Here is a 26187-nt window from a genome sequence, read left to right as displayed (position 1 = left end):
TTCTCGAAATCAGATTTATTGAGTGTAAACAAATGTCCTTCCCAGTCTGTCTGAAGCTGGTACTGTTAAATTTTAACTTTGCAGAAAGTATTTAATATAATGTGTGTAAATATTATGTTAAAGGTTTCATGTCCTGTTTTGAACAGTGGCAAAAATTTCCTTTCAGCCTTTAGGTTTTCCACTAATTTCTTTCATATTAAACCAGAGCAGGCTAAAAAAACCTGCTGATCAAACCTTTACTGAGCTTTATTGTAACGTAGTTTAAGTGGATGCAGACGGCTGGTTTTTCTTTCTCTTTATTTCTTCAGTTTTCCCCTCCATGCCTGAAATATTATACAGGAGACTGAAGTTCTTGTGGCATTAACATAAGAGTCTCAAAATGGGCCAAAAAATAAATATTGTAAAAATATGTCATCCAAATCAAATACCATGTGAATAAAGGAATCTGGAGAGGTTACAATTGTGGTTCAGGGTTTTACATGCAAGGTACCTCAATAGTTAGCTAAACACATTTCAGATGGATGTAGAAGGCAGAGGAAATGTGCTAAGTATCTTCCCTTGGTGACATCTCAAGCCTGGGTCAAATAACAGCCTTGGAGGTCAAGTTCCCATGGGAACCGATCACCTATGGAGTGATGGAAATCTATCCACTTGGCAATAAGGCAGAGAATCTGCTATGGCCTGTGCACTGTGGACGCACTTATGCTCATCTGCAATCAAAACTCTGAAGGTGCCCAAGAACTATATTGCAGTATATGGAGCATTTATGTTTTCTTACACTGGGCAAAACTTTGGCTACTGAATGTTCATGGTGCTTAACTGTATAATTGTCTTAATTATGATAAATTGCAGTGTGTAGTCCCTTAGCAGTCATGTGAGTTAGAAACAATATTCTTAATGTAATCATCACATTGTCTACGAGAAGCATGAAAGTGGGTAAACAGCAGAGTCTGCACAGGTTTCCTGTGAGGAACCGCTCTCACCATCGCATACCCTGGCAGATGCATGCAACATACAGGGGGTGATCGTAGTATCACTGCCTGTGGAAAAAGTCTTCATTTATTGGACAAATCTCCAAAATGCTTATTTATAAATAATTTCACTAAAGACTGGATCTTTGTGCAGTTTTCATCCAGTAGTTTGTATTAAAAAGCTGGCCATCAGAACTCGACTGAAGGATTTTTGCCTGGTTTTAAGCATTACTGTGGAATCTTACCATTACTTTCACAGAGCTGCTTAAATTCAATGGTCCAGGACAGATTTCATGAACAGATTGTGTTTAGGGTGCAGTTCTGGTCAGACATTTGACCATATTGCTTTGCCTGGGACCCAGGGACACAATGCCTTGAAACAAGAGTCTTGACAATGAAAACCAAGGAAGAACTTGCGCAGAACTCTGAGCGCTAAAATCTCAAACATTTTTGCACGTATGTAGTTTGTGACTCTGCTAACATCTTCTTGTTGACTCGGGCGTTGTAGAACACTTTTCTTCCTCATCTGCTCATGGCAACAGAGCTGTCTGTGGCAGCCTTCTGGACAGATGGGCTCTTGCTCTGAGGAAACATGCAATTCTTTGCTTTCGAGAAAGGCCAACCTGCTACGATATATGGTGAAAAGGCAGCTTCCTTTCCTGTTGCACTATTTGCAATCTTATCTATTTAAATATATAGTATATAAATCATATTTAATAAGTAAAATATTTCAAATTTACTCTTTTAACAGGCAAGAATATACAATGCATTTGTTTTTCAAGCTGTGAACTACAAATTTGGCTCTTCTGCCATCTGCTACTTTCCATAGGACTTTTCTGAAACTTATGTTGTTTAAACCTCTGTGACTGGCAACAAGAGAGTAAAGGCTATCTCAGAAGAGCAACTAGACATGAGTATGAGATTCAGGGAGCCCTACAAAGTAACAGAACCGAGAGTCAGCTTATGTGCTGTACTGTGTGAATGCAAAAAAAAGAGGGTGTGCATGGATTATTTAAATATTTGACCAGCTTCACTTTGAAATAACATCAGGAATGAACAGAAACAAGCTTGTTCTGATTGAGTTTTCTTATTAGGGTTCTTTAAGAGGTTGTATAGGATCCTCTGGAGTTAGCAAGGTTATTACGTGCCTATTTTTAAAACGATGGTCATAGGTTATGGGTATGAAATATCATGACCACATCAATAAAACCATCTTAAATATAGTGAAACATTTATGCTTGTTGTCCTAAAGTGCTGCTAAAGCCCAGAGCAAGGTTCTTAAACTAAGCTACTTGATTGAATGTCTCTGCCTGTGAAACCATTTGCAGAAGCTAGGATTAATTTATATTATCCCAAAGTAATGACAAATTGTGGAGAAATATTTTTTCACTTAACCACTATGGAAAAATCAGTGCATTTCTCTTTTCATATTCTGGGGTAACCCATAAATTAGTTCCTTAGGTATTTATAAGGATAGCTCAGTGTGTGGGATTTGCTAATAAACTCTCCTGAATACTAGTTTGGGTTTCCTCTGCTGAAGTGAGCATGCCTGTCCCCAAGTAAGCCATCTGGACAGATCCTGTTCAGTCTGAGGAATTTAACACTTCTGTAAGTTTTAAGCATTCCTAGAAAACTTGGATTCCCTTGTAACTTGTATTTACTTTTTTTTTTAATAATATGAGTGTAGCCAAGATGGACTTTATCTGGAAGAGGGCTCCCATTTATCAGCTGAATACCTACTCTATGAGTACTGAAGAGCGCAAATCTTACAAAAACAAAGAAAATCTGTTTGAAAGAAGGAAAGGGAGATATTTGCTTAAGATGGTATGCCTTCTTGCATTTGAAGTCATATCTCATAGAATACATGGCCAAAGTTCAACATGATGTGGTTTGAGCTCGGCTTCCTTTGGTAAATAAAAGTGTGTATTCAACAGATGGACCTTCCTTTAATTTCAAATTCAGACCTAAGCTTCCTCCAGAATTTGGGGAATTGTGCTTCCAAGGTTATGATCAATAAGCTAAAAAATAAAGGAGTTGAGTGCGTGTATGTATCTCAGATTTTGGTTTGAGGACATCTCTACCATTTAAAAATCCTTCCAGTTACAATCCCCCCACAACAGACTTAACTAATAACCTACAAAGACTTACTAAAATGTATTGAAAAATGAATACTCTGTTTGTACCTGGGTGTTAGCTTTATAAAGAAATCTCAGCCTGTCCTCCTGAACTCACACTCAGTAGTGCTTCTGAAAGCACTCCAATAAAACTTTGCGGTTAAAGAATTGCTTTATCAGCCACAATGATCTATAAAAGAACTTGAGGAATTTTCTGGTGAATAAAATATTGTACTGCAAATATTTGCTCTGCTTTAACCTGGCGTTGTTCCTGCTCTGCATATATTGACAGAGAAAGTCACATTACTGTTTTGAGCTGTGTCTTAGCATTCCTGATCTAGTTTCCTTACAGACTATGTTCCAACAGCAATTCCCTAAAAATATGTCATTTGACACTTTCGTACGAGTGGAACTGTGCTTCAGTTCTATTTCTTTACAAAATACCTTTGCTGTGGACACTGATCTCTGCAATTGCAGTTCATTTCAAACCAGAAAAACTTCTCTCGTCCCAGCAGTACTCAGCTTCCACGTTTGATGTGTCCATCAGTTGCCCGCTTTACAATTACTCCTGTTGAAAAAAAAATATAAAAAAACCATAACTTACCAGTTGAAAAATTGATTTCCATTAAAAAAAAAAAATCCTGCGGTGCATTATAGATATAGCTGGAGAGGAAGTAGGGAATAGGAGCCTTGCCAATGTCCCAAACAGACCTGCCTCGGGCAGCTCAGTGCCTCATTTTGGCTGCAGTTTTATCTATTTGTGCTCCACACATTTTGGGTGTCTGCAACGGGTTGTTGTTCCCTCTGGGCTAGTGACAGCTTCAGAAGGATCATGGTCAGGCTCAGCTCCTGGGGCAGTCAGTAGTGAGGTGTGCTTTGCTGCTTTCCTCTGGAAGACAAAGCTTCCAAAGCCTGAGAGAGAGCAGAGCTTTATAGCTTGAGCTCTTTCTTGCCCTACCACTCTCAAAACTTCATTTTAAAGGGCTCATAGATTAATTTATTTGTTTGTGAGAGACATTGCCTTAAGAGAATGCACTGGATTCATCCTTCACACCTGTGCAAAGCTGGAGTAATGGCTCTCATCTTGTAAATCACTCTAGTTTATGCTGCTACAATAAACCAGGAGTTAGATACTGTGTTCTTCCCAATCATCGTTTTAATTCCAACATATACTCATATATGCTCTGCAATAAAATTAAAGAACGAAACATCTGGCAAAACTAATACCAAATAGATATTGCCCACTGGCCCCGATTTCACACTCAGCGTATTTAAAACAAATGTTCTGGTGTTACTGAGATCTTGACATGTTTGTGTTCAGCTCGTCAGGTCAGCAGAAATTGCCTGTGTTCACAGTGATCCCTGATGAGAGATGTTTTGAGTCACAGCTTATTTAGGCTGTTCTCAGTATGGCGTGCAACTCAAAGCTCCTTAGCAGCGTGACTCTCATAACAATGATATAACCCAACAGCAGGTCCTCTGACCTGCCAACGCACCCGTCACTTCCAGGGAATTTGTGTAGCTAAACAAAATATTTGTGTACTAGTGGGAAAACAGGAGTCCCCGCAATGAATCTGTCTTATTTTAAGGACAGGCAGCACTCTGTGGCCTGCTCTGATTTCCTGGCATATTGTACCAGGGTTTTGTGTGGAAATCAACCACATCTCAAGAGATGCCAACAGTTGCCTTTTTCTCTTCTATCCTCCCCATTCGGAAATGAGCACATGCACAGTTTGGTTTGGCAACCTTTGGCTGCACTTTAAAGGTAGGATGGATCCAGCCTCTCTGTTCAGTTGTTAATTAAACAGTGATGAATTAGGCAGTAGAGTCCGTAGAAGAGACTCACAGGAAGTGAAAATTAGCATTTTTGCCATATAAAGTCAACAATATATGTGTACAGAGAAATGGTGGGGGGAGCGAGAAGAAAAGGGTAACAGAATGTCTTTGGTTGAGGGCTGATTCTCCAAAATCTGAAGACAGATGGCTTCATTAGGAATAAGCACAAGTGCATGCTCCAGCCTACCTTAGGTTTTACCTTTTGTTCGTGAGCCCATATCTCTTCTCTTCTTCCTCTTCCAGCACAAAAACTTCCCCGCAAATCCAGCTTCCACAGACAGGACCAACCTTTTCCCCCCACTCCAACACAGTGTAGAAAGTTATTCTTCCCTCTTGCCCAATCTAACGTCAGTTTGTCCTTGCTAACGCAAACAAACGCAGGCTACTGATATGTCCTTGGCTTTTCTGTGCATGATTTATTCCACACATGAAAGTGACAACAATTTGGAGTGTTGTTTGGTCTTTATTTATTGTAATAATTTCTTCATTCAGGAAAGACTAAGTCAGTCTTGGTATGGTCATAGGGGCCTCAACCCAAAAGAAACAAAGCATTCAGCCTCAGCCAGTCACAATCACTTTAGTGGAACCATATTCTACCAGAACATGCAAATTTGGTCAAAATGAAACACTTCAGAAAACATGCTGATTTTGTCAGCACTTTGGTTTAAGAAAATACGAAGGAGGAAGAATATCAATCCTGTTGAAATGTGTTGTTTATATAATACTGCTATTTTGGTTTTGTTTTCATTTCAGAGGAACTTTTCTTTGGCATTTTTACATCTTGTTGTTTTTTTCTAAGAAAATCAAAGTAAGAATCAGAAAAGAACTGGTCTTCTGTGTTGAATTCTGAAGCTCATATGTTTAATTTAAAAAATTAAAGTATGTATCTAGATTATCAGCAGTCAGGAACTTATTTCAGCAGAAATCTACACTAAACCAAAAAGCTTAGACAAGGTCCTTACTGTCTCTCACCATCCGGCTCTACCTGGGGAAAGTGGGGCTGCAGGGGATTCAAACAACAAATTAGCATGGAATCATTATGAGTAATTTAACTTTTGAAATGAGATATTTCTGCATGAACAATAGATACAGCTTGAAGCCCCTTCTTTCCCACAACTCTCAAACATGCTTGTTTTTATGAGGCCTAGGATAAAATTCAGTTTGCCTCCCTGATAACATCTTGGTATCAAAGCAAATAAATTTACATAGATTCTGAAAAACTACTACTGAATCCAGACTTGGCTGTAAGTCATTAGCACAATGAGTGAAGCTGCTTAAGGCAGAACAGATATTCTGTTAAATATCTCCAACTTAGTTTTGGTTTTATTTAAGTATACTCAGAGAGCATTTGTATTTATCAAATAGATGTATTAGAATACTTCTTTATACCAATTTTACGTCAGCTTTTTTCATCCTCCCTGAATTTCTCTTCACCTCCCATTTTATATCAAGATTTGAAGACTTTTTTTATGAAAATCCATTGATGCTGACAATATTTGATGACTTCTGAGTCATTATCTGTAAGTAATCAGTTCTAAGAAAAGCATTTTGTGTTTTTTTCAGACTGTACATGAGAAAAGAAGCCACAGTTGTATCAGTAACAGTAGAAAGTACATACCTAATTCTTCTTGCACCACCACAGCAAAATCAGTCCTTATTAACAACATTACAGCAAGATGTACAGTTTTATTTTTCTTAACAGCACAACAGAGTATGGAAGAGCCAAGGACAAAGAAAGTTGATTGAGTCTGAGAAATGTCTGGATTCTTAGAGTTAAAAAAATGTCAGCATTAGGGAACACCAGCAAGAACAAGATAGTTGTATGTTGTCCTGTTAAGTCAGTCTCTGTTAATGAGCAATTAAAATGTAGTCATATGGATGTAAATGAACATGAATATGAGTGAAAACTCACTATGCCCCAGAAGGAGATTTGTTTCAATTGATAAAAGGAGCTGGTTGTTTAATTATGAACACACACAGGCTCAGAGTAAAAATCAGGTTCACTACGTATTTTAATCCATGAATTGGGGTTTTGTTTAACTGAAAGAAAGAAAAGTTTTGATTTAATTAGTGGCATAAAAGTCAGACAACTCAATCTCATTAGGACTAATCACTTTCCAGGAAATGCCGAGTGCCCTGCATCACACAGCATCTTCCGAAAATGATCACTATTTCACAGGACTGACCTCTGTGTTTAATATAACTGTTACAAGAAGCCGTCATTAGCTATGTTAGGGAGGAAAAAATAGAGACAGAAGGCCACTATTCCTGAAAAGAATGTGGCAATCCAGGCTCTCAGAGCTTCCCCTTGCTCATTAAAACCTGAGTTTACTATCTCCACCCAATACAGGCTCAAAGGACAAACTGGATTTTTTTTACAAAGAGAAATATCAGAGGATGACTCCAAACAAACAAGGAAGTTGGGCAGGAGGAGGTCAGCTTTTGAGAAGGTGGTGCGCAGATGCTTTCAGGACTTAAAACATCCATGTGGGAGCAGACACCAAAGGAGGCATGCAGGGCAACAGAGGGTGCCATTGTACCATTGTGCTACTTGTAAAAGTGTTTTCAGGGATGGTTTTCCCTCGTAAGCTTGAGATCTAGCACATGAACCACAACCAGATGTATTTATTTATAAATTTTCCAGAATCTGTTTGCATGGCAGTCCTGGCAATGCAGGCAGGAGGGCATTGCACGAGTTTTCATGTATATATATACACACAAAAATACAAAAAACCCACATATCCTGGGTGGGCTGTGACAAGTGACTTCAGCACACATTCTTTCCTAGCTCATCTGCAGTCAAACCACTAATTTCTTCATCTGGCAATCTATAGGCTCTCCATTAAGCCCTGTGTCTTCCCCCCTCCCCAATGCTTTGGCACTGGAATATTTCCCTACAAATCTGCTCTGGCTCATGGTCCAGCAGATCAAAGTACTCAGTCATCAACAGCATTTGTTTATAGCAAAAAATGTCATAGCTTCATATCCAGATTTAGCTGTCATCTCTGAGTGCTGTAGAAAAGGGACTTTTTTAGATACTCCATGCTCATTCCTACCTCTCAAGTTATCAGAATTTACAGATGTAATGTTCTTATTAGCAGAGAAGGCTATTTTTGGTCAGATTGAAGGCCAGTGATGGACAAAAGCTATTAAGACTCCTTACTTTTTTAACAGGAGGGTAAAAAAATAGTCCTAATTAGATATTTTTCATCTCTCCTAAACATTCCTAAAATAGCCCTTCCTTTAAGGGAAGGGGCATAAGCAGAGGGTGTGACGGGGCAGTGCAGTTTTTGTGGCACTCCTTTAGCTGCCTGCAGAATTTATACTGCTTGTAATGTGCCCAGCCCAAAGTTCATCTGATAAAAACCTCTCCCCCCTCTGCCATGTGCTCCTCACCCATGTTGCAGGCAGGCACTTGCACACTTTGTGCAGCATTTGCTTCAGGCAACAGAAGGCGCTTGGTGAGTAAAATCACTGATGCCTTTTAAATCACTGCAAAGTGGGTTGAGGTCTTAAAAGCTTAAGAGAAGAAGCTGAGCTGTGCAAATGTTGGTGTAAAAGCTCCATTGTACAAACAAGAGCTGCGTTCCAAGGATGCTGCCACCTTGGATTTCACTAAAAGCACACCCAACCCCGCCCCCGCCCCAATGCCTTAAAACTGCTGAATTATTTAGATGTGAACCCTCAGGACAGGCAACCTTTATTTGGAAACTTGTACTCTACAAATTCTGCAGGCTCGTGATCTCTTCTTCCACCGGACCGTAGAGTTTGGTCTGTTTAGGTACTCACTGCGTTGTTGCAATACAGATTTGGACATGAGTTTTAGTTTCTGTCTGTGCCTGAAGAGCAATTCAGATCCAGCTAAAGAGGTCCCATTTGCTGTCTGTGAAAAAAGACATATTCACACAGTTTGTTTTGCACTCAGAAGTGATAACGAGACCAGCTAAGCTCCCTACTAGTTTAGGAGTATTTAAGTTTTGACCCTGGAAGATTTTTTTTTGAGCAGAAATGTGTGTTTGAGGAGCAAAGTGTGTGCCATGCAATTTGTTCCCACTATAAACAGTCCCATCGCAGTACCTTCAATCACAACAAAGAGAATGAAAATCACCCACAGTGTTTCTGTGGACATAAAAAAATAATTACATATATTTTTCTACAGACTCATCTGGAAATATTCTTTTCCCTTGAGTTTTGCTTTGAAGGTGAAGAGGATCAGGCCTGTAAGCAAAATGACTCAGAGATGAGTAGAATTATTCAGTGTAAGAAGGTCCAAAATATATTCAAGAAGAACACCTAACTGGCAGTGGGTTGGAAGTAGAGGAGCACACATCTGCTACAGTGAATGTCCCAAAGAAGACTGAAAAACTTTCAAACTTGAAAAGATTTTGCTGGAACATAGATTAGAGTGATTAACTTCTAAATAGTAAAAACTCCACGTGGTTGGGAAAGCCAGGAGAGAAATAGCAATGGTTTCTGCCACACCCCTGTGACAAACGCCAGTGTGTGTATGTTGAAGAAGACATTTAAAGATCATAAGCTCCCCCAGTACAGCCTCTAATGGCCAGGACAGATGAGAAAGGAGTATTTGGCTCCAGCATAACAGGAACCTGGTGGTGGAGGGTGTCCATCCACGTTGCTTTCTTTGTTAGTGAGCAGAAGTGTGTTGGGCCATTTACCAAGTCCGGCAACTGACCATTGTCACAACACCATGTGACATAACCACCAATGTGAAGGAGTTACCATGCATTTTCTATTGAGAAAGGACCTTGTATGAAATTTGTGCAGCACAGGGGAACTATGAACATCCGCTTGAGAAATTTGTAGGAGCTGTTGTAATGGGCCATATTTTAATTTGAAACTTAGGAAACTCCCACATTCAGACCTTCAGAAGTTAGACTGGTGTCTAATGTTGCCAACCTCACCCTTCCTGTCCCCTCCCCAGCTACCTTTGATGGTAAGCCAGGTATTGTTTGGATGACATACACCAAATTCTGTTTCACTGGAATGCCACCAGCTATAACGGATCAGGTCTTTTTTTACCTGAGCGCACTGCATGCGTGAAGACTCATAATTTCAGTCATTCTCCTCTTTTATAAATCCTGTGGGATTTATGCCCACAGATGCTGCCTGAAAATGATGTAATAGCAAAGATTCACCACAGCCTTTCTCAGCAGCAGCCGGAACAATCAGTGCAAGAGAGAAAAGTGGCATCTTCTTGGACATGTACCCTTGAAAGAGACCCAAGCACCTCTATGGTTTCCCTCTGCACCTCGAAATTGCTGGAGGTATGAAGTGCCTGGAATTAACCTTTCCTAGTGTTTTGCTATAACTTTTCACCTTTATTTCTGTCTAAGAACTCAGTCAAATAGGAATTTCTATACTATGGAATATTCTGGCATTTCAGATTCTGTTTCCACCTCTCAGTTAGAATTAAAAGAAAATTATTCAAGATTGCATCTTGGGATAAAAACACAACCTGCTGTCCATCACCTGAGCCATCTCCATTTTTAACTTATTTGAAATGTTTTTGCCAAACAGTTTTTATTTCCTATTTCTATCACGATAAAGAAAATACTTTTAGAAGTTTTCTGTAATTGTCTTAACCAAGTTAATCAAAATTATTGGAACATTTTTGTTTTCACAAAACAGTATTATTCTGACTAAAGAAATGTAAGCACTAAGTCAAAAGTTATAATCTAAGTCTAGAAGTCTAGCTTTTTACTTTCTTAATTTCTGAAAAGTTCATGAACACAGAGACACAAAGGAGACAACACTCCTGTTCTAAGTTTTTGCCACAGTAAAACCTTTTACCACAAAAATCTTTTGCTGTGAAAGAGGGCATTCACTGATTTGAAACTTAGGCAAATCCTGACTTTGTAACAAAAGACTCTGGAGAGAGTAATTCCACATTAGAGAGGTTTATATTGTTTAGGAAACAGGTGGCTGTGTCTAAAGACACTTGGACTTCCTCACCTACAGAATTATACCTTCACTTGAAATTCTAACACTTAACACTATCTTTAGTCCACTGGGCTACATTCGTCCTATGATGTGCAATACCACAAAAAACCACAAATGAAACGGTGTATTCCTCCTGTGAGAAATGTTATGTCATCAAACACATTTCCTGGAAGGGACTGATACCATGCTGTGCAAAAGCACATTTGGGGTTTTTTTTATCCCAGAGGTTCTCTTGCCCTCGACATCCAAAGATTATCTAGAGAAAAAGAGTGGTCAGAGAAAACAGAGGGCGTGGCATGAGACAATGGCACAACACTACCTTTATAATCTACTTGTAATAATTTTCAAAAGACACAAACAATATGTTAAAACTGCAAAACCCACAACTTATCTTTTTTACTGATGTGCACCAAGTACGTATGTTTGAAATATACCCAGACCATGATGCCACTTCGCATTTACGCAATGATTTGGCTTTGTTGCTACTAGAATTGAAAGAGAAGGCTTTAGCCTGACCAAAAGAGAGAATGATGCAGATAAACCCTCTAGACAAACTGCAGGTCTTCATTTCTTTTAAAGAAGGGATATTTAGAAAATCATGAACCATAATCATGAACTTTCTCCAGGACATGAATCATCAGAGAACTCTTATTTCTATTGAATGGGACAGGGAAAAGTTTCGTTAACTTTGATGCATCCATTAATCTACTCTTCCCGCTGAAAAAGCCAGGTGGAAATGGTGGTGAAGTGATACCTCTCTGCCATGCTATGTGTTCCCCTGGCATGTGGGCCTCTGCCGGTGAACCTTACAGACCAAGCTCCTATCACAAGAGCGTAGCAAACGTGCTGAGGACAAACATCTCTGTGATAAAGGCATAGGGTCACTGAAACAGAAACACATGTCCATGCTTTGGACAGTCATTTAGCTAACTGTCAGATCTTGAAGCTCTCAAATCTTCTGGGGCTGATGTGCAATAGGAAGGTGATGCCCTTCCTGTCCCATCTTTCAGCAGGGTATCCATGGACTTTCTCTGGAAGATTATCTACATACCATTTTCTGTCCACGCATCAATCATGTGCCATTATCTAGCTGCTATTGGCTGGGGTCCTGTCTCCAGGGACTTTGGTGGAAAAGGCCCCAAATGACCTTAACAGGTCAGAATCCAATCTTACTATGTAAGAAGAGAGGAAGTCTCAGTTCCTTTTTCAGATGTAGTCTCTCAATAGACACATGGAAGATATATTTTGTTAGTAATTCCATCTAGATTTTAGAGATTACTTCACAAATCTCTCTAAAACATCTTTTTTTTCTTGCTAAAGCACACTATCTCTTTAATTCTTTCTACATATATTGATGCATTTTTGTATACATGCACATATACAGTTATATGTACCTTAGAATCACACGCTATCTAAACAAGAGTGTATTTTGTTTTCTCGGAGCCCAGCTATAATACAGTATCAATCTCACCATTCAAAAAATAAGTTCTTCATCCAACTTTCTGTCCTCCACAAATGCTACCTCACCTCCCGAGCCATGCAGGATGGATGATCAGCTGTAGCATTACGACACGAGCCTGCAAGTTACAAACTGGCTGTGTGACTGTAGTTGCCTGCGGCGAGGGGAGTTATTATGTGCTCTGTGGCATCTGTCAACATCTTGCCACGAGCTTTCATTCTATATTTACGAAAAGGTACTGAGGCACAGCAGGCATTATGCATGATCTTCAGCATAAAAAAGGATCATGCCCCTATCAGTTTGCTACAGTAATTTGCTAAATGTCATTGCTCTTACCCAGGTCTCAGCCCTGGCATGCTGAGGTCCTGTCTTTCCCTTCGAGGTCCTGTAAGTGTTTGCTCTGTCATGAGATCAAGTTCTGGATGTTTGGTAGGCCAGTTATCTGCCTAAATAAATATTTTCACTTTCTTTTAGTCACTATTAGAGACAAAATTTCAACTGAAAATACCTTGGAGTAAGTATTGTTTTTTGTAATCTGTTTTTTATTACATTCTGTTCATGGGATCATTGATCAGTGATTGCACATTGGCTTCTAAGTGTGATATAAAATATTACAGACAAATAACATTTTTACCACTCGAAGTATGACATTCTAGTCATATCTATTTTTGGAAGGCTATCCAAAACTCTTTGTGGAAAAGTAAAGCAAAACATTCTAGCTCAAAGACAGTGATATATGTCTACTGCTAACAGAGATTTGATTGCTTGAATAGCTGTTTGCAGTTACTATCTGCTTTTGCTGCAGTCTAAGGAGATTTTAAATGGAAAAAGATAAAATACACTGTACCAGCTGGAGATTTAAGGAGAACATTTTAAAACCTAAATAAAAGTTTGAAAAATAAATAACAAAAAGGTAAGATCCTGTTTTGGATGCTGAGTTATTTTTGACATTATTTGATATAAGAACACAACATGGATCTTTTTGAATATGGTTCTTATTACCATTTGGATAGGGTACATTTCCTTTTCTTGATTCAATCATAAAAAATCCCACTTACAGACAGTCTGTACATTAGTGCAGCCTCTTTCACACATTACTACATCATAATACAGTTGGCTGCTCTTGCTTCGAACAGGTCCACTCTATCCATATGGCCTGGCTTTATTATTTCTTGCTCCCATCTGGTTTAAGTTACCTTTTTTTTTGAGGCTACGCTTTTCTAAAAGATGTCCTTCAACTACATGCACAAAGGTTATTTCTGAGAGAAAATGTGAATAACATGGTACTTTCGCAGTCTCACATCTGTGCAAGGCTCATTGAAGCTGGTGGAGCCTACTGGCATAGATTTTGGCTCTGCAGAGTCGCTTAAACCCCATTTTTTTTCTGCACTAAGTTTGTATTACAAAACCCTAGAGGCCTGGTTTTGAAATCCTTGACTCGTGTGAATATTCTTGCTGAAGAGCAGCGTCTTGCAAAGAGATGTCTTTAATTTTCATTTTTTCATTCACCTCCTTCCCTCCTCATCTCTCCCCACAGGGTCAGCGAGTACTGACCGCATCCTCCACATCACAAGAGTAAAGCAACAATCCTTACTCTAAGGCTTTTCCATCCTTAGCAGACAGTTCAAAACTTAGAGATTTCTGCTGACTTCCTCAACCTTTCAATGAGATGGGCTGGGAAGTCAGGAGAAGCAAATTCAGCTCACAAGACCTTCTCCTGTCATCCAGCCTCATTCCATACTCACTAGGTGGTCAGACCATCAAAGTCACTTCCTTGTTAGGAAGTCCATAATCTTCTCCTTTCTTGTTCTCTCCTGAAACTTGATGTTCCCAACATAGTGATGCCATTTGACATTACTGATCCCTCCTAAACACCTGCTATCAAATGCATCAAATCTTTTCTTGTCCACTTGCGTAATGCCCCAGGTCTTCGCAGCATCGAGCAAAACTGATACCACACAGCTGTTGTAGAGTCTTATTTTTTGTTTTGCGGACATGTCACTACCCCATACTTTTGCCCTTGAATTTATTTACATTTATATTCACCTTATACTGGTCAATCTTAAAATGACATAGGACAAAATCCAGGCAAAATGGTCAAAAGCGCTAGAAATGAGAATAATACAAAAACGTGAATGATGCCATGGCTCCAACTGACCTCAAAGAGGAAGGGCAAAATGAGTATTTCTTTTCCTCGATAGATGCATACTCATTATTTAATCCAAAGCTTTGTTATTTGCTTTTACTGAAAGTTTCACTTTTTAGGATTTTTAAGGTGATCACTGGCCTTTGGGTCATCAATAGATTTTGTAATTCATGTTAATAGATGGACATACTGTATTTATGAACCCCCATAGAAAATAGGGATAGAAGGCAGTGGATTTTAAATAGTATATTAAGGACAAAGAACAGATTTTATTTTTCAAAAGAGAAAACTTGGCTTATTACTGAATTTATTGATGAAGTTCTGCATGAAAATTTAAAAAGAAAATAACATTAAGGGAAAAAAAATCATACTAAAAGCCCTGTACATAATTGTTTCCATTTGTCCAGAGGTAGTTAACATCTTTTGTCACAGTTTTCAGAATACTTTCTGATTTTTTTTTTAAATTACATAGACAATGAAAAAGAAATCAGACATAGCACGATGCTGTTGATTATTAAATTATTCTTTCCTGATTTGTTTTGTATTCTGTTAAAACTTTCTTTGTGTTAGTGTGGAAGAATGGAAAAGTGTGTGTGCATATTTTCATTATACGGAAATAATTTAAAATAAATTTTAAAAAAATTTCTGAAAATAAGGCTAGAGCTCTGTAGAATGTATTTTTCTTGTACATGAATTTCATAAAATTTCTACACGGCATAAAACCGGATTGTGTCAGCCCATATAAAGCACTGCATATACTCAGTGAAGGTGAAGTTATGGCACAAAATAAAAAAAAACCATTTTCCTAGATTTATAGAATTTTATGGGAAAATGCTTGCTATATAATGTAGACATAAAAGCATAGAGCAAGCATAGGCTATTAAAAAAATGTAACCTATTCCTCAGTATTGAAGAGGACATTAATAATATGAACAATATAAGTTTAAAAGTATTTTCAGCAATAATATCTAATGCAACAATAACTACATAGTTACATTATAGTATGAAATTATATTATATTATATTATATTATATTATATTATATTATATTATATTATATTATATTATATTATATTCTTGGCAACTAATAATTATATAAAAATTAACACATATTAAAATCAATTTACTTTTGTTACAAGTCTAAATTTCTAATTCTTAAGTATAATATTTTACACAGTACAATTATATAACTATATATTATAATGATATTCTTATATATTACATGTAGGAAAAAAACTATTTGCAATGCCACCTTTTTGGCAATTGACATAAGACTGTATAAAACTGCTGTATTTTAATTTTTTTTCTTGTTTATTCAAAGTAATATGAACATAGAAGCATCCAGTATCAGATTGATTCTACCTGTAATTTTGTAATTTTCATCTAGCATTTATTAACTTAGAGCAGGCTCGCATTTTATAAGAAGCCTGAAGTATTTTTATCTTCTAAAGGAATAATGTCAGCATGCAATTAAAGCACGAATCAGTTGCTGCATTCAACAGTTCAACATGTGAAACTTTTTTCATTGCTTCTTCCAGATATTGCCTCTATTGTTTATATATCTAAATAAATACAAAATATATAATTCAATCATCAGTGTGCCATTAAAAAGCATACTTGAGGAGCTATTGCTTAATTGCAAGGTAATAAAATATAAGTTGAAAAGAACCCCAGCTTGATATACAAGGCTTCTGTAGAGCAAAGACTTCTATTCACAGGAAGAAAAATAGTAACTTTTAGGATTGCTTCAAGATTTTGGTCCTGTGGAAGCCAAGAGAAATAAATTTCCTGTAACTGTTGGAATAAAATCTATCTATAAGCGTGTATCAGAATAGTTCTTGTATATTTTTGTGCTGAAGAACAGACTTTGCGATGCAATATTCAAAAGATTGATTCTTCTGAAGTTAATAACAAAAATAATTTTGATCAGATTTTTTCTTAAAGAAAATATTGTTTAGACACTTGAATTTCAATTTAAAATGGAAATTATTCAGCGGGCAAATATTAATTTCAGTGCGACTAATAATATGAGTAACCACTACCACAACACTGATTTGCAGATTAAGTACACATCGTTTCTCTATGAAAAATGTACTTTTTAATAAAGGTTATATTAATTTTTTAACTCAGGTTTTCTTTACAAAATAGGACTTTTGTCAATTTTATACTCAGATCCCACTTCAGCTGAATTTGTTTTGAACACAACAGTAACAAAATAAAGAGAAAGAAGATTTTAAAAGCTTTAAAGCACGGGTTGGACACTGCTTAGAAGGTGCCCTTTTACAGCAACGCTGACATAAGATAGAGATGCCTTTCAACTGTCGTCTTTTTTGCCAAGACCACGTCAAATGAACTTAAAAGAGGTCAGTTAACAATGAGCCTCTGTATGCCTGAGGTCATTATTTCCGGGCACTGAGGTAACAAATTCTGAGCAGTGCGGTTACCTGTGTAAAGAGCAATAAAACAGAGGTGATCTGAACCAGGAACATTAATAATGTGCAATGTGATTGTTCTTCACTGCAAATCAGGAGGGTGTGGGTTTTGATTTTTTTTTCTTTTTCTCCTCTATTTTGTTATATTTAAATTTCAGGACTGTTTGATTGCAGCCAAAAGGAGCAGCACAGCCCTGTCCCAGCGCAGATGCCATGACCTGCAGTGAACCTCCCTTAGTCTGGAAAGACATCCCGGCATCTGACAGGACTAACTCAGCCTTTGTAGAAAAAGCAACAAAGAGGATGAGAAGGTGGGAGCATCACAGTGAAGGTGACACAGAAGGTCAGTAGAAGGACACCTCAGTCTCCAGCTCTGGAGCATGACTGAGCTGAAATAAAAGTGAAATGAAGATGTTGGACCTGAGAACATGAGGCCCCATGAGCCTGAGCATGGGCAGGTCTGTCTGTCTGACAGACAAACTTAGATTTCTTGCAAAAACTAGTTTGGAAACACATAGACATACAGACGCTATAGCCACGTGGAAAAAAAAATAATCTAAAATAACACCATAAGAATATATCCGGTCAGAGAATGCAATGTTGTCCAGCTGAATTGTTTCCTACTGCACAGGCAGCATGAGCAGAGGTCCTCTGACGACCATAAAGCTGGTTGGCTGAACCACTGCCCACCTCCTCATGTGATGCCCTGCCAGCTTTGATCTCCAGAGTCAATAGCTCCCCTGGCTGAGCAGCTGCTCACAAGGAATTTCCCAAGAGGACTCTTGTCTCCAAGATCATTAGCCTTCCTGAGCTCATTAGCCTCTCTTGGCCTGAAGCAGCCAAGCCCCAGTGATGTTTACTGTTTGTTGAAAGACCCATCAGTTACACGGCCCTTCCAAATAAAGGATGAGTTTAAGGAACTCATGACATAGTATAGTCATGCGCTGACTATGCGTAGCCAGGTGGAGTCATTTGAGGAATAACATCATGTATATTAATTATGACTTTGTACTTTGCACAAGAAGTCTGATGAGACAGAGGCAAAAAACCCAGGGTAGTCAGCTATGACACCAAAAAAAAAAAAAAAACTCAGATCCAAATTTTTTTCTCCATATGAATAACACCAGAGCACATTTCCGAGAAGGTGTCACTCAGGAAAGCAAAACACGAAGCTTCCATGTCTTTCAACCTGCTAAGACTACATATTGTCTCTGCCTCAAATAAGAATATAGTTCTTTTATGTCTTTACTTGTGGGCCTCATAGGGAGCTACTCCAATACCTTCCCTACACAGGTGAGTATGACGGATGAATTGTGAAGAAATGCAATAAGGACTGATCCTAAGTTATGGTGGCAGAAGGAAACTCAATAGAAATTTAACTGGAGTAAATAGAATAAAAAATATCAATGCAGAAAAAAATGCCATCATGATAACGCAGCTTGATATGCGATCATTTGCAGCTAGAGCATGGATTAATCTATACAGCTGTATGGATGTCCAGCTCAGAATGAAAACTCTCCTTTCCATATTCAGCATCCCACACCACCATACTCACCAGAGTCCTCTTCCTGTGGCAAAGCCACCAGCAAGAGCTGAGCCTCAGCAGCTCTTCAGCAATCCCACGGGATTGGGACTGAGAGAGGAATAAAAATTGGCTACTGTCCTGGACTGAGAAGAAAGCTCTGAGGTCTGAAGGAGCCAATTTGGTGCCATTGCTCTTAAATGCAGGAGACAACAGGGTCAGCAGGGGGGGACTCCGGAGGCAACATGGAGCAATTATATTCTATGGGTTCTGCCCTGCAGAGCTTACTCAGGTGGACAGACTCATTGACAACAATTAACATCCCATTTCCAGGCACGGCTTGTAAAAGTACAAGGGTAACCACTGACTCAAAACTGAACTAACACATAAAGTCAGTTTTACTACACGTCCAAGTCAAACAAAACAGATTTGAGTTTCTGCAGACACTCAGTAGCCTTATGTGCTGTTTCTGGGCAACAGGGAGGCCGTTACACAAACAGCCTCACCACAGCCCCAGTGGGCTGAAACTGTGCTTTATTCAAACCATTTCTGAATTGTGCCTAATTGCATTCTGCCTCTCTGTTTATTTGTTATTTTACATCAGGTGACCCTATTACCAGGGCAACTTTGCATGAAGAACATCAAAGGGAAGTTCAGAAGTTATCGGAGCTTTCTTATCTTGTGGCCAGCGTGATTTCCTAATCGGCACACATCTGCCTCGCATTTTGTGAATTTTAATACGTTGAAATCATTGTGGCTCAGAAAAGCTTTTCTGGAGCCTGCTTGGTGAATATACACTCAAATCACTGCTGCTACATGTCCTGGTCCTCCAGACACTCAAGTACTTGAGTTACTTTGCATATCTGAACAGTCTCATTGACCCAATGGGAATATCTGATTGGGTAAGTGTCTGTAAGATCCAGATCCTAAACCTGAAGTGAGACTGAAAAGCGTAGGAAAAAAAAAAGGGAGTCGGAAAGAAGGAAGGACATGATAAAAACTCACTAAATAGTGAACAACGCCAGGCTGTGAAATCAGGTGTTTCTGTTTAACCTCTCATAATAAAACAATAAGGAACTTCTTGTAGCACAGGTAAGATAACAAAATGAGAATTGACAGAAGGAAATACTAGCTTTTAATCAAGTCACATAATTCTTTCTTGATCACAAAAAGTAATTCATGCTGGAAACTAATCAAAAATGCAACAAGAGAACTATTGTACTTCTTCCTAGCTATGGAAGAAGGATACATGCATTGGGTGATTATGCAAGGAAAAAATATACAGTGACAATAATGGATCAATTCCTCAGCACAGACTGGAAAATGTTGCTAAATTGATTGACACTGATTTCAGACACTGGCTAACACATATCACAGATTAAAAATTAAACATCACAAAGTTTGATTGTTGGATGAGAGGGATGACTGGCAGCTGAGACAAAGATATATGTACATATTAGGCCGAAAACCAGCTTAGGGCAGAGATTGGTGTTGTGATATATTTCTACAGTATCCCTGCATCCTATTGCCAAGTATTATTAAGCCAGAAAAAAGCTGGTTTTAAAAAACATCAATTTTTTGTAAATAACACTGTTGAAGACCTGCATGCTCGGCAGTAGCATTGCTCACTCAGGGTTTAGAGTGAGATACCAGGATTAAAGACACAGCAAAATAAGCCTTTCCATTACCTCGGACAGCCTGCCACAAAACGCAAGGGTGACTTGCTCTTGACCTGCTGGTCTCGAGTTTGGCCCTGGTTTGAATAAATGTGACTCACTAATACTCTACAAAAATACAGTTTCCTGGTTGTTGGGTGATTAATTATTTGTCCTTTTGCAATCCTCCCAGCTCATCCCACCCACCCCCACCCCCCCAGCCTTACAGTGCGGCAGTAGGGATGAACTATAAATTTGCTGTAACAACAGAATCAGGAAAGCCAGCACAAGTCCCCCAGCTGCCTGCACATCCTAAAAACGCAGTGTATTTAAATTGAAAAAAACCACAGTTCTTCCATGATCCCCTGCACCAATCTGAAAGATTGCCATAACAGAAGCACTGAGGAGTTCATGATGAGTGTGGCTTTGGATGGAGTCTGAGCCTTTGATGTGCCATCACATGTCAGTTTGCGGGTGTTGCTGCAGAGCCCTTGTGTTTGAACGCCCGTTGGGCTGTAGCTGATGAGCACATCCAGATCCGCAGCTCCTGGTATTAACTAACCGATGCAAGCAGAAGCACTGATAGATGGGAGTGTAGAAAGCAACAGCCTTTCAGCGGGAAAAATGCCTGTTTGTCCCAGCTGAAATGTTTTGCAGCAGCCTTCAGAATCTGACAACTGCCTGCGAAAGCATGTGGGAAGTTTGGGGCGATCCAACCACTTCACCTCCCTTCTGACCCCAGAGTTACTGACATATTTGTGCATAATGGCCAGAACAAACTGCCTATGATTTTGCAGTTTTTTTCCAACATGAATAATCTGGGTGGCTCCATACTCTGGGGAAAGCGTCTGGATGCCCCGAGGGGCTGAGTATCAAATCTTTGAGTAATCAGGGCTTGGCAGACCCAAGCAAATTCAAATCCTTTCACGTATTTGTTTCTGACATGCTCGGAGGACTCCCCGTTAACATGGATTCATGACCCTACCAAGTTTAGGTGAGAAACTGACAGTTTCTGTGCATTAACATAGAGCCTCACAGAATTTATCAACACACTCAAATATTAGCAAATCTCTTCCTATCTCTTATCTTCTCTCTACTCTGTGATTTTTTTTAAGATTTTTTTCTCTGAAGATTGTATTGTCACTTCACTGTTTAAAACTGCTACGCACCCATGCATACAAAACTATCTCAAGTAATTCCACATTGTTAGAGATATTCATGATCTTACACTTAAATTTTCAATAATTTTGCCAACACACCATCTCGGACATGACTGAGTAGCTGAAATACAGCATTTAAATTCAGGACACCTGAGTGTTTCCCCTTCCCCCATGAGTTCTCCTCCTGTTTTATGTAAGGTGCTGGGAAACTCACTATAACTTTTTGCACCTCATTTTTTAAATCTGTTTTGCAGAGCTCCAGTAATTTCTTTCTTACAATGTTAGTGTGCGACTAGATTCATTAGCTTCCTTTTGGGTGATGAAATACAAACTATTACCACTTATTGAGCCTGGTAATCAAAGATAATTTGAATATAATGCGGCCTCAAAATTAAAAGCCCTGAAACAAATAAGAATAATAGACTCTAAGGAAAATTACCAGAATAGGAGCACAGCAGGCTCTCTTTAAATGTGTCTTTAAAAATAAATTGCATACTAATAATCCTATTATTCAAAGGAAAAAAAGAGTATCTTTCTATGTTTATTAGGTACTCTAGAAAACCCACAGTCTTTTACAATACTGCTTCTCACAAATCACTCCTTTTTAATGACAAGATTCTGTACACTTCATCTCACATTTAAGTAAATACGTTTATTTCATCCTGGAGAGAGATTTTATTTTAACATTAAGATTATTATTTTTTGTGAGCCTGTCACAAAACAACATGAGCACTGCCAAATGGAAATACATATCACTCCCCTGGTATGTTTAAAAATTAAGTTTTTTTTCCTCCAGCGCAGAAAAATCCTTATTTATTCTGACAAAGAAGCAAAGGACAGCAATCAGGGACACTAAAGTTAACTGCTGCCTGAAGTCATAAACATCTGGTGGCTATTTTAATTGCATTGTGAACCGACCACAAAATTCTCTGCTAAAAGAACAGAAATATTTCCCCTGTGCAATATTATATTTTAGAATTCCTCTCTTCTGAATCAATGTCAGACGTGATTACAGCACAATGTAGTCTGTGTTTTCATGCCTGCATCTTCTTGAAAGTGCTGCTTAACCCTATTACAATTAGTGTGTTACTCAAAAATTCGCATATGAATGAATTATTCAGATTATTGCTACAAACACTGTCTTAAAGATAAAATATAATGCTTAAAGCATTTTCATCTTTTTTGCAAGTTAGGTAGATTAGTAAGTCTATATACAAATACCGGATATTAGATAGCACACGGACAATGAAACAACCACACAACACTGTGTATAAAGAATATATAGAGATAGATAGACATACACACACACACAAACATACAGATATTCGTACATATAGATGTATATAGATGTATACAGAGGATGCATTTAGTAAGTAGTAATACAACCTACCTAAATATGAACAGCAATTGTTGTTAATAAAATACTTGCATGAGTTGTACAGGGAACTTCTAAATGTCTGTGCTTCCTGGGGAGACCAAATGACCTCTTTTTTACAGATACCAAGATCAAAGCTCTTGGTTAGATACTCCAGCTGTCTCTCTCGTTGGCATTTGACATGCAACCCAGTCCATTTAAAATCAGGGGGCATGTAAACATTTTAACCCTTGGCAGCAGTATCTGAGAAAGATGCTAGCAATAAATGGTCATAACTGCCAGGGCCAAATCACATTTGGTGTCCTTCCTTTGAAGTATTTGCAGGCACTGTACCCTATGGTTTTGACAAAAAGCCAAGTCCAAAAAAAGGCTCTCGAAGCTGGCCGGACATGGTCTTTGGGATCCAGAGTGGCTCTGCGCAGCTGAATAACTGACTCTAAACTCGCTGCGGGCCTCTCTATCTGACCTTGGAGGGTCTTTGCCCACGGCTCCACTTTGGTGTGCTGCCTGCATTACCCCAGCTTCCACACTTAAGATGCAATTTTTTTTTGCCTAAGCAGAGAGACACCTTCATCCCTTGCAAAACCTCCTTCAGTGGGTGTGCACGTGCCGACAGGATTAGACTCTGCACTTAATACAGTCACAGCTCTTTTCTATTTTAAAAATCATTGCCACAGGAGGGTGCCATTTTTCTGTTTAAGCCCCAATTGGTCAAGACTCTTGGTCAGAAACTAATTACAGGCTCAAATCCATCATGCCTCTGGAGAGAAGGAGATGATGGAGGTGAGCCCAGGAGAAGTGGCCTTGCATGCCTACACTTTCCTACCAAAGTCAAGCCAGGTACCGAGGGACAGGTGAGCAAACAACATCAAAAACATCCTGCGGCTAAAAGCACTTCTTCTGAAGAGGACTTCTGGTCCCCACTGCCAGGTTGATGTCTCTCACATTTTTGGAAAAAAGATAGCAAAGGAAAACCAGAACCAATCTCTTCTGCAGCCACACTTTGAAAAAAGATGAGTCTTTCTCTCTCTTTCCTCTCTTTGAAGAAACACTGGAGAAACAGTACCCATCCTGTTTGACTCCTGAAGTTACCTGCCTCCTACCCATGGTCTGAAGCTAAATGCACAGGTAAAATATTTCCCATTGGCTCTTCTGTGGCTTGAGTGCCATTCTCCCCATGCAGAGACCCCATTTGCTTAACCTGAGCTTCCAAATACATCTTAGGTTCAGGTGCTTAAATACTTTTTCCCTTAAAATGCCAAAGTGCCCAAAGGTACTCAGGGCACCTATGTAAAAACCAGGTCTGGTGCCAAAGACATGTTGATGCAACACAGGTTATCAGAGGGGCAGAGCAGAGGTATGAAAATGCTGTCTCTTATAAGGTGATGCATAAAACGTTCAACACCATATGATGCTCATGAGGAAGAGGAGGTGAGCACTGCAGATTGGGGTATGTCCTTCCCAGAGAGAACTTCACTGCAAAGAGGGTTTTGCAAAGTCATCTCTGTAGTTTATTGCCTGGAAGTAGATTAGGGAGCTGTGTATCCGGGTAAGGTGGCAGGAGCTGGTTCTCAAGGGGAGATTTCCTGCTTGGAGGACAGTTGGTGTAGTCAGCTGAAATGGTAGAAGTAAACACTGTGGAAGAACCTCAGGAATTTCCCGTCTCCAAACACAAAGCAGTTTCAGGCTTTGCACTCCTGTTTTCCTGCTGCACTCACCAAGGCACTTGGCTTCTGTAAACAGCTAAGTTTCGGGCGCGTCTTCCTCCTTTCTCCTCCTGGTGCTGTTTTCCTTCTGAACAGCCACTTCCACGGAGGATTTGTCTCCCTTGTGCCTACACAGAGAACAGCCCCGTTAGACATCTAACCTGTATTGGAACCTCCACCCTCAGGGCTCCATGTGTAGCAGTGAGGCATCCCCACGAACATCTCTGTGCCTGAGTCCTGCTGCCTGTGGGCAAATGTAGATGAACTAAGACATTTCAGGGAGCAATTCTTGAGTCCCAGAACAAACAGTGCCATCCAGTTCCACATCTTACCCTAAGGGATTCATCCAAGGTGGAACTCGCTTCAACTCTCCACATAGCTCCCTGCGGCATGTTCACAACTGCTCAATCTGTGATTGCTTCTCCATTATTAAACTCATGAGTACTCAAAATTACACTCAGATATGAATAATATTTAATCTAAATTGACTTCAATTGTCTTTCAGCACATTTGAGTATTTAAAGGCAATGGTAGTCACTATCAAGTGCAAATAAACCTGTTAATGGGCTACAAAGATGATCAGAGGGCTGGAGCACCTCCCATACGAGGACAGGCTGAGAGAGTTGGGGTCATTCAGCCTGGAGAAGAGAAGGCTCCTAGGAGACCTTATAGTGCCTTTTCAGTACCTGAAGGGGCTACAAGAAAGCTGGGGAGGGACTGGAGAAGGGCAGATTTAGACTAGACATTAGAAAGGATTTCTTCACCATGAGAGTGGTGAGACACTGGAAGAGGTTGCCCGGGGAAGTTGTGGCTGCCCCATCCCTGGAAGTGTTCAAGGCCAGGCTGGATGGGGCCTTGGGCAGCCTTATCTAGTGGATGATCTGGTTAACTGGGTGATCTTTAAGGTCCCTTCCAACACAAACTGTTCCATGATTCCATGATTGTAGGTGCTGGAGAGTGTATTTGCATCCAATATTTATGGTCAGCAATTGTGCAAGTATTTCATACCAACAAAGATCTCAGCAAACATGATCTAAGGAGGTCATTGAAAGGGAAAATTATAAAATAATGTTAACCTCTGAAGTTTTTTTCCCATCATTTTTTTCTCTTAGAACTGCAGCTATTAAAGTGTCTTGTTAAATATGTGGCTTTTAAATAAGTGCCCACTAACTCAAAATTTACTGTGCCTTAATATTCTTTTAAAAGTAATGCTTGTACCAAGAGATAAAACAATCTAACAATCATTTCAGAGTTTAAACAAATAGACTTTGAGCTGTACTGGCAAGATTTGGTTGTTGTTAACTGACTTAAATTGTATCACTGCATTTATTTCCTCTTCCAGATGATGTTGCAGAAAACAGTTAGGGAAGGATTTCCACATTTCTCAAATGTGGAAATACTAAGAGAAACACTGAAGTGTTTGTAGTCAAGAAATTGAAGAAATCAACATAAAAGTTCTGAAATTGATGCCGTTCAAGAATTGCTACCTAACCAGAAAGACTGAAACCTGGATTCCAAGCGTACCAGTCCTGCACTCCACTATCAATTGCTGATATGGATCACCGGTCACAGCTCTAATTGACTGATTACACAAAAGCACTTTGCAAAGTCAAGACTAAGCCTCTGCAATGTATAAGCTGCAGTTCCTAGCGACTGGCTCCAAGAGAGCTTCAAAGTTTGCATAAAGTCACCAAAATTGCATTTGCTGACTTAAAAGCAAAACTCGGGGGATTTTTTCTGTGCATTTACAGAGTCTGATGGCATAATGAATAGAACTGGAACAGTCAGATGAAACTTTAATTGACAGAGTATAAACTGAGCAGCAGTGTTTAAACATATATTTTGTGTCT

The 26187-nt window shown here is 39.1% G+C and overlaps 1 long non-coding RNA gene across 1 annotated transcript; it reads right to left on the bottom strand.

The window, feature by feature from the left end:
- Nucleotides 1-43: 43 nt before the first annotated feature.
- LOC128852062 (uncharacterized) lies at nt 44-22779 on the bottom strand. The gene is made up of 3 exons (XR_008449673.1): nt 22647-22779; nt 3530-3653; nt 44-1553 (listed from the first exon to the last, which is right to left on the bottom strand). It is a non-coding gene; the product is annotated as an uncharacterized LOC128852062 (long non-coding RNA).
- Between the last annotated feature and the right edge of the window lie 3408 nt (nt 22780-26187).

Source organism: Cuculus canorus, chromosome 4, assembly GCF_017976375.1.
Source record: "Cuculus canorus isolate bCucCan1 chromosome 4, bCucCan1.pri, whole genome shotgun sequence".
NCBI lineage: Eukaryota > Metazoa > Chordata > Aves > Cuculiformes > Cuculidae > Cuculus > Cuculus canorus.
Note: the sequence above shows the minus strand (reverse complement) of the source record. Positions and strands in the feature narration are given on the sequence as shown.